The 16485-nt window shown below is 41.0% G+C and overlaps 1 protein-coding gene across 1 annotated transcript in view; it reads left to right on the top strand.

Moving 5' to 3' along the window:
* The window catches only part of CNTN1 (contactin 1), a 222663-nt gene that overhangs the window by 34614 nt on the left and 171564 nt on the right, over positions 1 to 16485 (top strand). The window contains exon 2 of the mRNA XM_088457904.1: positions 13881 to 13964. The gene's annotated coding sequence lies outside the window, so the exon portion shown is untranslated. The remainder of the gene's footprint in view (positions 1 to 13880; positions 13965 to 16485) is intronic.

Consider the following 16485-nt stretch of genomic DNA (forward strand, 5'->3'; position numbering starts at 1 on the left):
GCCCAAAGATAGGTGTGCTAAGTTTGTGGCATCATATTGAAAAAGAGTTGAGGCTGTAATTGCTGCCAAAGGTGCATCAACAAAGTATTGAGCAAAGGTTGTGAATACTTATGTACATGTGATTTCTTAGTTTTTTTTCTTTATTAAATTTGCAAAAATCGCAAAAAAACTTTTTACACGTTGTCATTATGGGGTATTGGAGCAGATGTATGAAGCTCTGGGAAGTGATAAAGTGGAGAGTGATAAATGACCAACCAATTAGCTCCCAACTGTCAGTTTTCTAACAGCCTTAACATGACAGTTGGGAGCCGATTGGTTGGTCGTTTATCACTCTCCACTTTATCACTTTCCAGAGCTTCATACATCTGCTGCCCTGTGTGTAGAATTTTGATGACAAAAATGAATTTATTCCATTTTGGAATATGGCTGTAACATAACAAAATGTTGAAAAAGTGAAGCGTCGTGAATACTTTCCGGATGCACTGTATGTATTATGTGTATGTGTGTACATATGCGTGTGCATATCTGTGTGTATATGTATGTATGTATGTATATGCCCCTGGATGTGGTGAACATGTCGACATTCTGAGGATGTCGACATGGTGCCTGTCAACAGTATGAACCATGTCGATCTTCTGAACTGATGCCTTTTAAAGGATGCCTTAAAGTTAACTTCTGAGACTGTCTTAGAAGCTAAATAAAATACCACATTTATTTAAATGGTCTTTGACACTACTTTGAAGAAAAATAACTTTGATTAAGCGGTCAAGATGTAAACTTTTTAGCCGCTATTACAATCTCCACCTAGTCCCCCTCTGCCGCGGGCACACAGTTGGCATCACCAATTCACAGCTGCAGCCGGGGAACCCATGTGGAGAGAAAGCACGGTTTCACTGTTAGCCTCCAAGCACGGAGATTGCACACACTCGGCCCTGACATTTAACTGCAGCACAGGCAAGGACCCACGTAGAGACCGCACACAAACTCAAAGTATAGGGGCAGGCTCACTTAACTAAAAAAACTGTGTTTTATCGTTACAGTATAGGAAACAAAGTGCATTTAAATCTCACAGTTTTTAAAGCAGAACAGTGAAACCAAGTGAACGCTACTAATAATTTGTGAAAAGTGTCAAGAACCGTTTAAATAAATTCAGTATTTAATATAGCTTCTAATACATTTTAATAGCTTCATAAGGTTTTACAGACCTGGTGAAACATTGTATAAACTGAGATACATTTTTGGGAAACAGTTGCCAGTCGAAAAGAATTCAAAGTGATACGATGTCACTAGTGAACAGACACTAGGCTGTATTGTGGAAAATCATAGTACACCTTCAGATATGGTTACTTGGCACCCAATTAAGATTGGGCTTTTTTTTTGGCTTCCTGATGAACAGTCCCTGATGCTCATTTATTTCACTTTGAATAAATGTATATTTTACCTGCAAATTTTGTTAATCTTGTGTTTTTAAGGACAATATACTAATTTTACATGATACAATAAAGGTTACATTTTATATTGATACGACCAGTGCACCATTGCACTATCTTGTTCCTCTTTGAATATTTGTCACTAAAAATAGTGGGTAGCACTTTATTATTATTATTATTATCCTTTAATTATATGGCGCCACAAGTGTTCCGCAGCGCCTTACATAGTACATAGAACTAATAAGTAAACAAGTAACTTGCAGTACATTACAGTGCAGGACAAGGACATGACTTATATACATTGCTACAATAGCGACTAAAGCACTCACAATAAGCAGCCGGGAGTAAAGAGTAGAAGAAAATGTAAAGAGAAGCACATGAGAGCTTACATTCTAAAGCACTTCTTCAACCTCAATAAATGATATATGATTTGAGGCATAAATTGAAGAGAACGTCATCTCCACTGGTGCGGTGGTTGTTTTTTCTTGCATAACGTAATTGCATTTCTGATCGGCAACAGAACAAAGGCAGTAGATGTGGTACCCCCTTGTTATATATCCCCACAGGGTTAAATATTGTGGAAATCAGTCGACTTTGGGCCTGATTCAGACCCACTCGCGAGCGGCTGTCCGCTCGCAAGTGGGTCGATGTTATGGACTGAGCATGCGCACGACGGAGGGAGCTCCGTCGTGCGCATGCGCCAGACGCGACGAGCGAAGGAAAGTCCTTCGCTCGTTGTGTCCGATCAAAGGGGGCGTGCTGTCAATGTTGATTGACAGCAAGCCCCCTTTGGTGGGCGTGCCGGGGGCGTGCCTCCCTGACGGGGGCGTTCCCACGGGAACGCCTCCCGTCAGAAGCCGGCCCACTGACATCACTAGTGATGTCAGTGGGAGTGATTTTGGCTCTGATAGAGCCAAAATCACTCCGGAGCTTGCGGTTGAAAACCTCAACCGCAGGCTCCGGCTCGCAAATTCGATGGTCGCGATGGTCTCGACCATCGCGACCATCACAATGCACGCTCGTATAGCCTGTGGGTGGTGACCCACAGCTATACGAGCGTCCAGGAGGACGCTCCATGAAAATGGAGGCCGGCCCTCATTCAGAGCGTGCGCTCTGCTCAGAGCGTACGGCTCTGAATGAGGGCCTTTGAATCCACCGCACAAAGAATATAATTAATAGACTGACTTAAAGTAGTTTAATTTGATTCAATTTACAGTGTAGTAGTTATCTTCATTGGTATGTATTTCTATTTGCCTATATACTGATGTGTCCTCGTACACCTAGCCTCAATATGCCATGCGAAGCGAGCAAGTCGCCAGGTCCCGGGCAACTTTTTTGTCAGAAAATGCGTCTTAATCTCAGGTCTTCAGGAGACTGCACAGATTACTTTGATATGCGACATATCATATACGTTTATGCGTATATCTGTGTGCAACTGAATCTGTATAGGAAGCACAACTTGGTGTGGAAAAAAGCTGAGGCTGCTGCATTGTAGCACTTCGTATATAGATTCAGACATAGGGCCTGATTCAGAAATGGACAGAATTGCAGAGTCGCACACAAGCGCTGTGTAATTCCGTCCATCTAATATGCTAATACAGCAGGTGTTGTATGTAGGAAACAGACACCTCCTTGCTGCATCTGTGATCCCAGCAATGCGACCGAGGTCACAGCCTGGCATCACCATCGCGACCAATCATGCTGCGGCTTGGGGGATCTGCGAACGAGATCGCAGGACCTGTTCTGCACATGCGCAAACTGTAAAACATCAGAGATGTGTGCTAACCATCAGGTTAGTGTACATCTCTGAAACAGGCCCTTTGTTACACAGATTTACGAGTGTTCAAATGAATCAGTGCAGTCTCCTGAAGCAGGTTGTCGCATCAGATTGTGACTAAGACGCATTTTCAGGTAAAGAAGATGAGAAAAAGATGCTCATAAGCTGAGTCACACAGGACCTGGTGCGCCGAGATGGACTGTTTGGCGCAACTGCAGCAATAATGTATAAGGACACATCTGTATATACCGGCACTTTATATTAATTGTGTAATGACATATTAAATGTTAATAATGAAACATGTTCTGTGTTTTAAATATTTTGGTATTCACAATTACTCTATTATCTAATATTATTTATATTGTTTACTTTTTATTTTTATACATTTTTTCACATTATATCACATAACAATAGCCAGACATATAGTCATTAGTTATCTTAATTGATCATGTAATTCAGTATCACTTAGTATTTATATTAAAAAACAAAATAAATAAAATAAATATATATATATATATATATATATATACTTATATACAAACTTGTGTTCGGCACTTTGCTGGCCTCAGCGGGCCATTATCTTTCCCTGGGTGCCCTCCTCATAAGGCAATGCCATACCAGATATAGAACGAAAATAGGCGCCGCTCCAGAGACTGTTCAAAATAGGTAAACCACCAATGTGTTTATTCAACGTTTCAGGGTACGGTGACCCCTTCTTCAGGAACACACATAATAACAGTTGCATGAAACAGTGAATATAAATACCTTACACCTATATATGGGGCAAAATGTAATAGGGTCCGAGTTATAGAGCTATACTTGCAACTCACAATGGCCAAACACGTATCCAGATGTCTTGCCATTGTGAGGATACAGCTCGGGTAATGTAATTGAGTTCAAGTGTTTGACTTGCACACTATTACTGACTTAAAACTTGTAAAAAAACAGACATGCTTCAGGCTAGCAAGTATAGCCTGAGCAGGTCCGAGTTACACAGAAGCATGCACATATCCGTGAGATCTGTGCATGCTTTTGTGTTTACAAAAAAATTTGTAAAATTATTTTTTTTTTAAGAAAATGAAGTGGGATTTCCCCATAGAAGCACAACCAGCATAAGGCTTTTCTGAGCCGGTCCTGGTTGTGAAAATACAGGGGACAAAAAACATTGGGTTCCCCTGTATTTTCAACAACCAACACCAGTATCAGTGAGCCTGTCCTGGTTGTGGAATTACAGGGGACAAAATGAGTAGGGGTCCCCTGTATTTTCCATAACCAGCACCGGACTCTTTCTAGCGGGGGTGTAATGCCACAGGGATCCCTGGGGAGGTGGGAAAAACCCCAATAAAGGGGTTCCCCTTCTGCAGGGCAACCTGGCCAGTGGGTGCCGGGTTAATTGTGTACCTTATCACCGTTCACTTTATCTCCTAACAAAGCTTAGTTAATAGACCCCTTAGTCCCATAACCACTGCAACAGGTATGTTCATCATTGCTGAGCTGTTTTCTGGGAAGGGGGGAGTGCTAGACAAACTTTTTTGTTAGTGTCCTGATTCGCAGACAGAAATGTTGGAAGCATGGCTGGCACAGGTTATGTGGGGGTGACCTGGCTGATGCTCACAGAGGTCGTTGAACCCCCAACCCACTACTTTTTACCATTATAACATTATGTCACTCATTCAGTGTTTTTGAACCTTCTAACCATTTGGCGCCCTAGGCAGCCCCCTAGCATTGCCTGATGGTAGTCACACAATACAGACTGGTAAAGAGCTACTTATTGCTGGGGTAATAGTTCAATCAGTGTTCATAGCCTCAAAATTCAAACAGCAGTAGTCAAGCCTAAGGTTACTTGTGTACCATTTCCTCCAATCCCCCATATTTTTTAATTTGGGCAATACACCCACTTCCCCCCACCCCCTGTTCCAATAGTGCCTCCCCCACCATGAGGCATTATTCCCCCCACACACATGCAGAGTGCAGCTGATCTCTGAACTTGTGATCATTTGCAGAGATCAGCCAAACAGTGCTTGGGGAGGACACACACACACTCTTAAGTTTCTCCTTCTTGCATTTTGGTCATGCTCTCCAGAATGCTGTTCAAACAGCAGTCTAGGGCGCGATTCCAGCAGTGATGTCGGACATTTGGTTCGGGGAGTCAGAGAATATCTGTTCTGCACATGTGCAGAACAGATCTCTTCTGCAAAAGCCAGGGAGGACAGCGGGGTGGCGTGGTCACATGTAATGCAACCTTGTCAGGTGAAACACTTCTGGCTCCAGTCGCATCACATGCGACCACACCAGTTAAGTGGTTAACACAGGCTTTGCAGGATATATTTGCTTCAGTTAAGATGATAAGTAAAGTTAAATATCATTAATTCAGAAAATGTATTAATCTGTTAGGTTATAATAAAATACGGTATAGTCAAGGTTAACCTGTACTCCTATATTTTCAGGCACCATAATTTTCTTAAACAGTTAGTATTATTTATTATTCTTCTAATTTTCCTCATGTTTAGCTGCACAGTAAACATGTTACAAAAGGATGTCTGTTCTAACATAGAAACAGTGTATTATTGAACTTTACCAGTGCCAGTCAGTACTAGCACGCAGAGTTTCTTAAGAAATGGGCAGTTTCTTGTTCATTACATTTAATTTTCTAAAAGTTTTCAGAATAGAAAATGTAGTCATGGTAACAAAATTAGGATTTTTTGAATTTTGATGTACAGGTCCAGTACTTTCAGAATCAAGGCTATATTCAGAGAATAATATTATGCCTTTTTTTCTTTGATAATATTTAGAGAAGAAAGTCATTGGGGATGGTAAGGAAATGTGTCATTTCTTCACTTATACATAGGGGAATTAATATATTGTCTTCAACTGGGTCAGTATTATTTTCACCAGTTCTTAAAATTTGACCCGTTGGTTGTTTTTGAGAACCATACTTGATAAACTATTCCATATCTCAAAAAGTAACAATAATTGGAAAAACCAATCATCAGTATAGTGATTCCTTCGTGGGGCACTATTTTGTACATAAATGATTTGTTAGTATAATTAAAAATTAGCTTTTAATATATTTCCAATAAAAAAATAGGGATTTGTTGTGCTCATTTATAAATTGTCTAATCGAGCTCCCTTAGCAATTAATCTCATGAAGTTATAAAAATATATCTATTGTAAGAATTAGCATAAAGTATGTGGTGACTATGCTTGTTTGAATTAATATGCTCATATAGCTCCTGATGGGTACATAATATATTATAATAACAGGGTCAGGTACAGTTCGTATGAAATATAAAAATTGTAAATAATAATTGGAAATAACTCATAAATTAGAACTGTATGTAATGACAATCACTTGGTGATTTGAGATGAATCTATACATTGAGTGTGATAATAGCGTGTCTGCTGAGTATCATCCCAAATTCATATACCATGTATGTCCAAACACAAACACACATGCAAATGATCCCTGGCTTGCAACAAATTATTTAATCCTATTGCCAAGTTGGATACTACCTCAATGTAACAAAAATAAATAAATATATATATATATATATATATATATATATATATATACATGAAATGCTAACAGAGGACTCTGAAAAAAGGGGAGAGCAAAGACCTCCCTGTAGGAGGTGACCCAGATGACCTGATACTGATTTATATCAGGATAACAATCCCGGATGTCATAATTAAATAGTATAACATACTATAAGCAGATAATATCATGTTGTGTTACATAACCCCATAGAAATCTAAATAGTAAGTACAGAGTACAAGTACCTGGTCCCCTCTGCTGTCCAGGGTCTTCTATGAGCGGACACCTGGATGAGAGAGGTATCAGCAATAACTCCAATAGAAAATAAAGGGAGAGGTGGGGGACACCGATCCGTACGTGGTGTTAGGCAGTGTCTGTTGCTAAAAGCATTGCAGAAATCTGAATGCTCCACCGGACCAGGTCACGACCCACCCGAAGAAGAGTACCTGAGTTAAAATGACCAAAGGATTGTGCCTGACACCCTGCTAGCGTGCTGCTCCCTCCTGCAGTGGGGAGTGACTGACTGGACACATGTTTCACCACAACGGGCTTATTCACCATACATATCTTAATTTTTAATTATACTAACAAATCATTTATGTACAAAAGAGTGCACCACAAAGGAATCACTATACTGATGATTGGTTTTTCCAATTATTGTTACTTTTTGAGTTCTAATTACTCGATTCGAGGGAGCACCTCCAGCATATAAAATTTGTCTTATGATAAAATTATGATATAAGATATGATATATAAGGTACCTATTGCTGGTTTTACTTTTAGATGTGAAATATAACAGTGGTTATTGTTCTTGTGCGGGATATTCTGGTTTCTTTGTGATAAACTATTCCATATACAAATTATCAATTTTTGGTAGTTACATTATAAAATATTATAACCACCTTCATATACTTGATTGGGAGCTTTTTAGGTATGTTACCTGTTAGTGAGCTTCCTATATACCCTCAGTACAGTCGGATTCACTGAACAAGATGTTGAAAGTTTAGTTTCGGGTAGCTGGCCCCTGTTAACTCCAATTTGTCCTATTATTTTTGCATAATATCTAATTTTGGCTCTCTCCTACAAATTGCTCTTTCTATGTTTTGTTTGTCAAGAGGATCCTCTTAGCAATAGCTAGTGAGCATAGGCATCTAGGATCCTGATTCAATTTTCTTCACTTTCCTGCTGACAGTAGCAGTGAAGCGGCACATGTGCAGTGATGTGGGTCTCGTATACAACTGTCACATTCATGCTCGCCAACAGCTAAAGGAATGACTGCTGCACTGAAGCTGATTTTCTCTCACTGCTGGAAGCAATTTTACAAACAAAATCTGTGCAATGCTTCCTTCGATCTTGCCTGAGGCAGGTAAATTATTTGTGCGGGATTGGGGTGGTTTTGCAGCTGTCTCTAAATTTGAAGCTTAAAATACACAGTTTCTACAGCTGTGTCCTCATACACCTTTTATTTTGCACCATATGACGCAGATCCCATGCTGTGCACTTTTACTTCAAATTTGAATCCAAGGGCCTAATTCAGACCCTCTCGCGAGCGCTGAGCGCTCGCAAGCGGGTCGATGTTGGCCAAGTGCGCATGCGCACGACGGAGGCGGCTCCGTCGTGTGCAATGCGTGAGACACGAATAACGACGGCCAAGCCATCGTTATGGGTCTCGCACCAAAGGGGGCGTGCTGTCGATGGTGATTGACAGCACGCCCCCTTTGGTGGGCGTGCCGGGGGCGTGGCTGCCCAGACGAAAGCATTCCCATGGGAACGCCTACCGTCTGGGGCTGGCCCCACTGACATCACTAGTGATGTCAGTGGGAGTGCTTTTGGCTCTGATAAAGCCAAAAGCACTCCAGGGCTTGCGGCAATGAGACCCTACCGCAAGGGTCTCATCACAAGCCCGATGGTTGCGATGGTCTGGACCATTGCGACCATCATTTTGGCAGCTCGCTATAGCTGTGGGTGGTCACCCACAGCTATGCGAGCAGCCAGGAGGCCGCTCTTAAATTCAGAAGGACGGCCCTGACTCAGAGCAAGCGCTCTGTCAGAGCTTCCGGCTCTGAATCAGGGCCCAAGCTCCCATATAGGGCCTGATTCCGAGTTGGACACAATTGCAGTCAAGACTACGTCTTTTGTCTTTATGCTAATGCCGCAAACGATTGCCTTCCTACTGAGACGCTGTGTGATTAAGATTCACCTTTGGTTGCGCCATCAGAGATTGCACCAACCCTATGGAGGTGCCAAATCTCTGTCTGAACATGGCTGACGATTTCAGTGCAGCTGTGTCTTTAGACGCAGTCTCATTCCGCAACACTACTGCTTCTGACACTAAAATCCCTAGTACTTGCATCCAAATTCATTCTGCGGCCTAGAGCAGCAACCATTGGAATGCATGCACAGTGCACGGAGATGCACACGCAGACTGAAAACCTTGTCCGCTTGCATGCAGGAATCAACACTTTGTGCACCTCTGTATGAGGCCGTAGTGTATTAGATACTTGGGATTAGTTCTTCAAAGGAATTGGTATAAAGTTGCAGATTAAGCATAATAATGCGTGTCGCCGGTTGTTTCGGACCTGTCTTTTGCCTTTTTACCTCAGATTGTGTACTTTTCGCGCCACTTTGCTACTATTTCCTCAGTTTTGTGTCCTTGTTCACTTATAGTGTATTAGGTACTTAGGATCAGTGTTTTGGTGTGGCTACGTTGCAAAGCCCGAAGCACGCCAAAAGGGGCTAATTTGGCACAATTTGAGGATAAGTGTATGAGGACACGTCTGTATATTTGTAAGGTTAAAAACATCAATGGTGAACTGATATCCAGTTCTATTTTAGAGTTTGGTTTCTTTGGCAATTTCCTGTTAGTTTGACCTTTTAGTAAATACACAAATTTCAGAAAGATGAAAAAGTGATGCATACTACCCCTGATTGCTCTATCCTGACTCTTTGTTTGACCACACCTTCCTCTTTGTTGTTACTTTAATAGGTTCTAATTTAATTTCATTGCTTGTTTGTTATTGTTCTTTCTAATTAAACAGTTTCAAATTTGTGTTTTACTGCACCCGTGATCTTTCATTGGAAACCTCATCTCAACTTCCTTGATTCAAAGGAACATGGATTGTCACCAGTAAGCTACCAAAAATCTCCTTCAATGAGGCATGTGTGCCTTCAGTTGTTGGCGGCGTGCATACATGACAGCAGTGCATGATACTTACAATGCGCATAAGCCACTTCACTGCTAGAGTCAGCAGGGAAGTGAAGAAAATGTTACTTTCCCTGACTTCAGCAGCGAATCAGGTGGCTTGCTCCCTAGACATGTGAACTTTTCCAATAATCTGGTCTTGCCCTTATTGGAAAATAATGGAGAGGGATTAATCAGACCGGCTGATGTTATTTCCCTTTAGTCAATGACGTTTTGCTCCTTAGGTCACGGCAACTACATAGTCTTGATTTTTACTAACATGAGTAAAACTAAGTTGCCATATGCTTAGGACTCACACATGACCTTGTTTTTTTCCAGGACAATTATTTTTCATTTCTCTCCTAAAATGTTTAACTCTCAATACCAGTTTCCCCAGTGTTGTCCTGAGTAACCCAAATCAACACTATCAGGGTACTGTAGGTTCCAATAACTGCTTTAAATGATATAGGACCTAAACGAAACTATAGAGAAGTTACAGATGTGTCCACATACATCTCCTTGCCCGTTAAACAGCCCTTCTATTCACGCCATGCCGTGGCGCGACTCGGTAGTGCCGAGCGTCTTCTCGTGTGACATTTTACATTCAAATGCGTATGCGAATAGGACGCACAAGCAGCATGCCTATATTCTGTGTGCAACTGCAGGTGATTCTGCATGCGAAATGCTACATTACAGTGTCACAGCCGCTAACACTGTAACCTAGCATTTTGCATGCAGATACACCCGCACTTTCTCACAGAATATAGGCATGCTGCATATCATTCTAATCAGCAGGATCTGCTTGTGCATCATATTCGCATCGAAAAGACGCATTTGAAGGTAAACAGTAGCACGAAAAGAAACTCGGCGCTAACGAGTCACGCCATGGCATGGTGCAACTACTGCATAAGAGCTGTTTAACACGGGATGCAATCGGGAAACCGGCTGACGTGATCCCGACAGCCGGCCTCCCGACTGATTTATCCCGGCGTGGGTTAAATGACAGGCATCTATATCTAGAAGCCTGTAATTTTCCCGACACCGGGAGACAGGCGTCCGGCTTCCTGATCGAAGGGATGCCGGGCGCCTCGAGCGGACAACCGCGGTGGGGGAGGGTTAGGTTTAGGGTACCCGGGGGACTTAGGGTTAGGCATCCCCCCGGGAGGGTTAGGGTAAGGCTAGGGGCAGGGAGGGTTAGGGTTAGGCACCCTCGGGGGGGACTTAGTGTTAGGCAGCGGTGAAGGGGGGGGTTAGGGATAGGCACTTACAGGGGGGAGGTTAGGGTTAGGCACCCCTAAGGAGGGTTAGGGGGTTAGGTTAGGTTAGTTATTACTTACCTGAGGACGATCGGGATTTCCAGCTCTGTCGGGTTCCCTGCTGCCGGGATCTGTTCATCTGTCGGGCTGCCGCAGCCGGGAATCGGTATTTCATACTAATTCCGTTTAATACGCAAGGAAGTACGATGTATGTGGACACATCTGTACCTGCCTATTGCTTTACACATCATTGTATGCACATAATACTTGACGCTGTTACAGTTCACATCAGAAGGGCATGGATACTAAATAATGATCACGTATATAATAATATAACAAAGATGTTTACTTTACTATTTACTGAAAATATATTATTTAGTTATTTCACAATTTCCAAAAGAGGCCTATGAATGGAAGTTGTTATAATGTTTTCAAAAACCATAGTATTTTGGTAACATTCACTTATAAAAATTAAACAAAATGGCAATTTTCGGAATTATGGCATTGCCGCTGAGTTTGGTACACATGTACTTTATTGTACTGTAACACAAAACATGTTGTTTTGTCAGCGGATACTTTAGAAACTCCAGAACTGTGAATATCTTAATGGTTTTCCAAGTGCCAAGTACAATTTTAGTTTTTTAGACCCTTTTAAGTTAGATATCTTTTATATTCAGAAAATGTACTGAAACCTGGATCACATCTCCTATTGCGCACTTTGTTGCTTTTTCCTTTTTGAGAGAAATACTGAAGGTTAAAATGGCCTTGCAGGGTGTATGCAATTTACCTCACAGCATGCTTTTATTCTACTGCACAAATACCTTCTGTTGAGTGCTAGAAATACATGATGTCATATAGTAAAGGTGATATATTTAATGCATAATTATTTTTCATTTCTGTATCTCAGGCATAATATAGAAGAGTAGAAGATCCTAACTAACACCTCTACAGCATGCTTAAAGAGATTTCCACTTTAAATTATTTCTTTTAAACACCCCTCATTTCACCCATTTATACTTCAGTGAGATACTTTCACCTAACACCCTCTTAGTATCAATTTAGGCTGGTATTAGAATTTAAGAGTACAGGACCTCTGCTGGCTAGCCACTTTATGGTGCCAGAATACCTGAAGCAAGGTTTATAGAGTAGCCAGTCTCTGTTAGATCACTATTACATTCTTTCAGTCAGAAGCTGCCAGTCATGGTATTGGCATGGATCTATTCCGTTCCCCTCACTGATTACAGATGCTGGCCAGCAGAGGTCCCCAGTAATGGCAAGTAGGAGAGTCCTGATTTGAACAAGCAGCAGGAGACTCAGGGGAGGGACACAACAAAAGTACTAGTGGGAGAACGAGGTTATTTAAATGTACTTTTACTTTATCCATTTTAATGTATTTTTAGAATGAAACATTTAAACAGTTTATTTATGAAAGTGCAAATGCCCTATCGCAGGCGAGCAGGACTTTACCCGATACACCTAGGGTATATTGATTTACATGGGGAAGCCTAGTTAACAAGGAGTGTGATGGTTCTTGTACAGGCATTATTCTGTAATTGTCTCAGGATGGAAATAACAGAAGAAAATAAATTAAAACAAGTATTTTTTATTTTCATTAAGCATTTTTTTTTCAATGGTCAATACTTTTTAAAATATTTATTTTCAGATTTATATTTTTCAATCTATATTTATTAGATAGTGTGGACTTTTAGTTCCCCTTTTAATGTATAGGGTGATATCACTGGCAAAATGAGCATTATGACTTTTCAACCTTACAAAAACCCAAGTAAGATATTGATGTTTTGTAGAAGTTACGGGGCTGATACCGCAGACAAATTTTTTTTTGATAAAAATAAAAGTTGATGGGAGCGATACTATTCGTCAGCAGTAAGCAGAAAGTTACCACAGAACTGGCCAGTCGGGGACCCTTCTGCAGGTATTTTAGCAATAGTAATCAAAGGAAAAGTGTCTTTGTAAAATATGCAATAGGTATTACAGTACATGGCTGCAGTTGGCGATATTTAGTGATAATCGGCAACAGAGGCCATCAAGTACAGCAAAACGCATTATTAAATGTGACAATAACCTGACTGCTTTTCAAAAAGAGATAATGCAGAGCTTTATTGTGTCTAAAACTAGAGAAAGGCTGATGCAGCATTTTCAGAGGACAAAGATAGACGATGGGGGGAAAAGACACTGCAGTGTCTAAATGTCATGTTTTACAGACAACTGAATGGTTATACCACTGTAAGATATAAACTCACCTTTCTTTTGTTTGGACTGTTACCTAACTTCCAATGGCTCTACAATCAATAAACCATTACTGGATGTACCAGTGGCTACAGGAAGTGCAAGAGAGATTTTAATGCATTGAATTATGCATGCTGCTCTCATTTCACTGTCTCCGAGCGGACTGAGAGTGGTGCCTCTACTGACTGGGAGATTTTTCTGCATCAAGTGACTGCAGTGAAACTACACATTTTCACATGCACAAGATATGGTGTTGGCTGAAAAGCTTAGGAAGACAAATCCTGGGTCTAGCACACGGACTGTCTGATTTGAGAGCAGTCCCGCAATGTTCCCAGAATGTTGCAGAGTTAATTAACATGCAGTTTATTGGAAGCAGGATAGAGGATGATATGTACATGTTTTTTTGCTGAGATCGCATTGTGATATCTCTCTCTCTCTCTCTGTTCTGCTGCAGACGATTACTATGTGGAGCATTTTGATGGGACAAACTTCTATTTTACATCTATATTGCCAATAACGAAACAGTGCCTGTGTTCAGGTAGGATCCATTTTTTTTTTTTTTTTATGTACTATTAATGGAGGATATGCTGAGACAGAGATATTCATACCATGCACTACGCTGAGTGCTCACATTTCAGATCTGAAGTACACAGTCAGGATTATATGATAGCTGCTATTTTCAGACTCCAATTATGCAGCATAAATGTACACTGCAGTATACTACTGATTGTGCTGTCTTCTGCACAACTTCCATGTATTGTTTGTCTATGGATCTTAAAATGTCCACTTACAGGATGCGTTATGAGCTAGGTATAACCTGGAGCATTGACTCATAGAAGCCAGCTCTGTGCGTTCTTCAGGATCCCCAAAATCTGTGTTACTGCTGCCGATAACCCTGTCTATTCATGGCATTTTGTCAGTCATGTGGAGGGAGGGGCAGGGGGGCATTTTCAGTGTTATACAGCTTGTCTTTAAAGTGGCATGCTATGGGCACGAATAAGCTGTGTTGTATGTTTAACTAGCATAATTTATTTTATAGTGTACAAATCTTTTATCGATAGGAGATATAATAAAACATTCAGTACTATTTTAATTTAAGAACAGTGACATTGTGTTAGTGTTGTAGAATATTCAAATAAGGATAATTTACAAAACGTAAAATCTGTGGACTTGCAAAGCTTCTGTATTTGCAAAAGCATTGGTCAGAATAACCTGGTATACAACAGTATGCCATACCACCTCTACACCAATGCTTTAACTGCATGGGTGGCCTTGGATAGAGTGACTGATTAGTACATCTGTGTGCTAAGTACAGTTGTATCCTCCGCCCCCTGACACTGTCTCCGACCCCCTCTTCTCCGAGCATGGCAGCCGAAGAAAAGTGCTGTGCACACAATTCTGAACTCCCAGTGATGGTTTTACTAAATTTACTAAGACTGCCATGTGCCAAAGATACCACAACCCCTGAAGGAGATCTTTGTATTTAGGAATATATATGCGCAATACTATTTATATATTCCATAGTAAGTTAATGGATCATTGTCAGCCCATTAAGCAAAGAAAAAAATATGGTTATCTTGAGATATCTCCAACAACCTGTAGTCTACATCGATCATAGTATGTTTGTAATTGTCAGTGTTTCACATGTATAATGAAAGCTCAGTATTTATTTAAGATATATGAATTATAGAACATGGAAAAAGTGATAAAAGGAAAAACTAGTTAGCTATTATTATTATAATTAACATTTACTTATATAGCGCCTTAAGCAGATGAAGTGAGGGGTTTACAGTTGCCCTGAAACCCACTTTTCCCGGCCAGTGGCTCAAATTATTTTCACAATAACAGTAGTACATAATATGATTAGAGCTATGTCCCTAACATGCAGAATAAAGGATGGGACAGAATGCTGTACATTCCCAGTGGCAGCAGCTTTTCCTACCAAGTCTATTGTGTGCATGGTTTTGAGCGCTCAATCAGCGCACTGAACCAGAGAGACCAGAGAGCAGCTGAAAGCAAGAAAAGACAGGCATCTTACCATGAGGTGGGAGAATGTGTGCACTGCTTAGAAAGCTAAGTTCTGTCTCCTACTAGTTATGTATGTATGTATATTTATTTCCGGATTGTCCTAAACACTTATTTATATGAGATAAATATGTTAGATAGCGAAAGCTTGCTTTTTATATTCTCTCTCCCCTACAGCCTATACCATACATCATCTATAGTCTTAGTTATTAATACTGTAATACATACACTTTCCAGCATGTAAGGAGACCAATATATACATGTATGTCCAGGGTGGGTGCTAGGTACTTCTGCCACTCCTCCAGACTCCTGGACTTGCTTCAATGTTCCGCAGAGTAGGGGTCTTGTATTGTAGAATGGTACATACATCCAGAAACAAAACATCCAGCTCAGTCAGGCTGGCCCAACTGCCACATCTAATGACTTACTGTGATCACTGGCACTGTAAGGGGTCAATTCAATTAGGATTGTGATGGATGAGTTGCCATTGTAGCGGTGTGGAAACGCACCTCGCCCCCTTCGTTGCCTGATCTCTCCCTGGACTCATGGGTTTTGTACAAAGCCCTGTAGGGCTGCAGACAAAAATCTGAGAGTCCGACGGTACCGTAAAAGCAGCATGTTGCCCCCACTCTAGAAATCCTGCGTTTGCCCCTGAGCACCAGCATATTCCATTGCGCAAAACAGTAATATAACAGTAATAAAATAAGACTGGATAATAACAGACAGACAAAGAGATAAGAGGGCCCTGCTCACAAGTTTACAGTCTATAGAGAAGCAAAGAATTAATTATTGCATTATAGCCTTTCACAGGACCAACAAAGCAGAGTGGTACCAATCTACACAAATAGACACCCGAATATGGTAGCATAGCTCACAATGGGCCTGGTGCTGAGCCGGACAGAAGTCGAGCGCATGTGCTCTTGCACTTCTTGCATGGTACCAAAGCATATATGCATCTTGCAATGTGCCCGCACTCTATCATCATCAGTTCCTATATTTAGAGCAAAAGATACATCTGAAAACATGCACCTCAA

Source organism: Taudactylus pleione, unplaced genomic scaffold (assembly GCF_031769625.1).
Source record: "Taudactylus pleione unplaced genomic scaffold, aTauple2 ptg000041l, whole genome shotgun sequence".
NCBI lineage: Eukaryota > Metazoa > Chordata > Amphibia > Anura > Myobatrachidae > Taudactylus > Taudactylus pleione.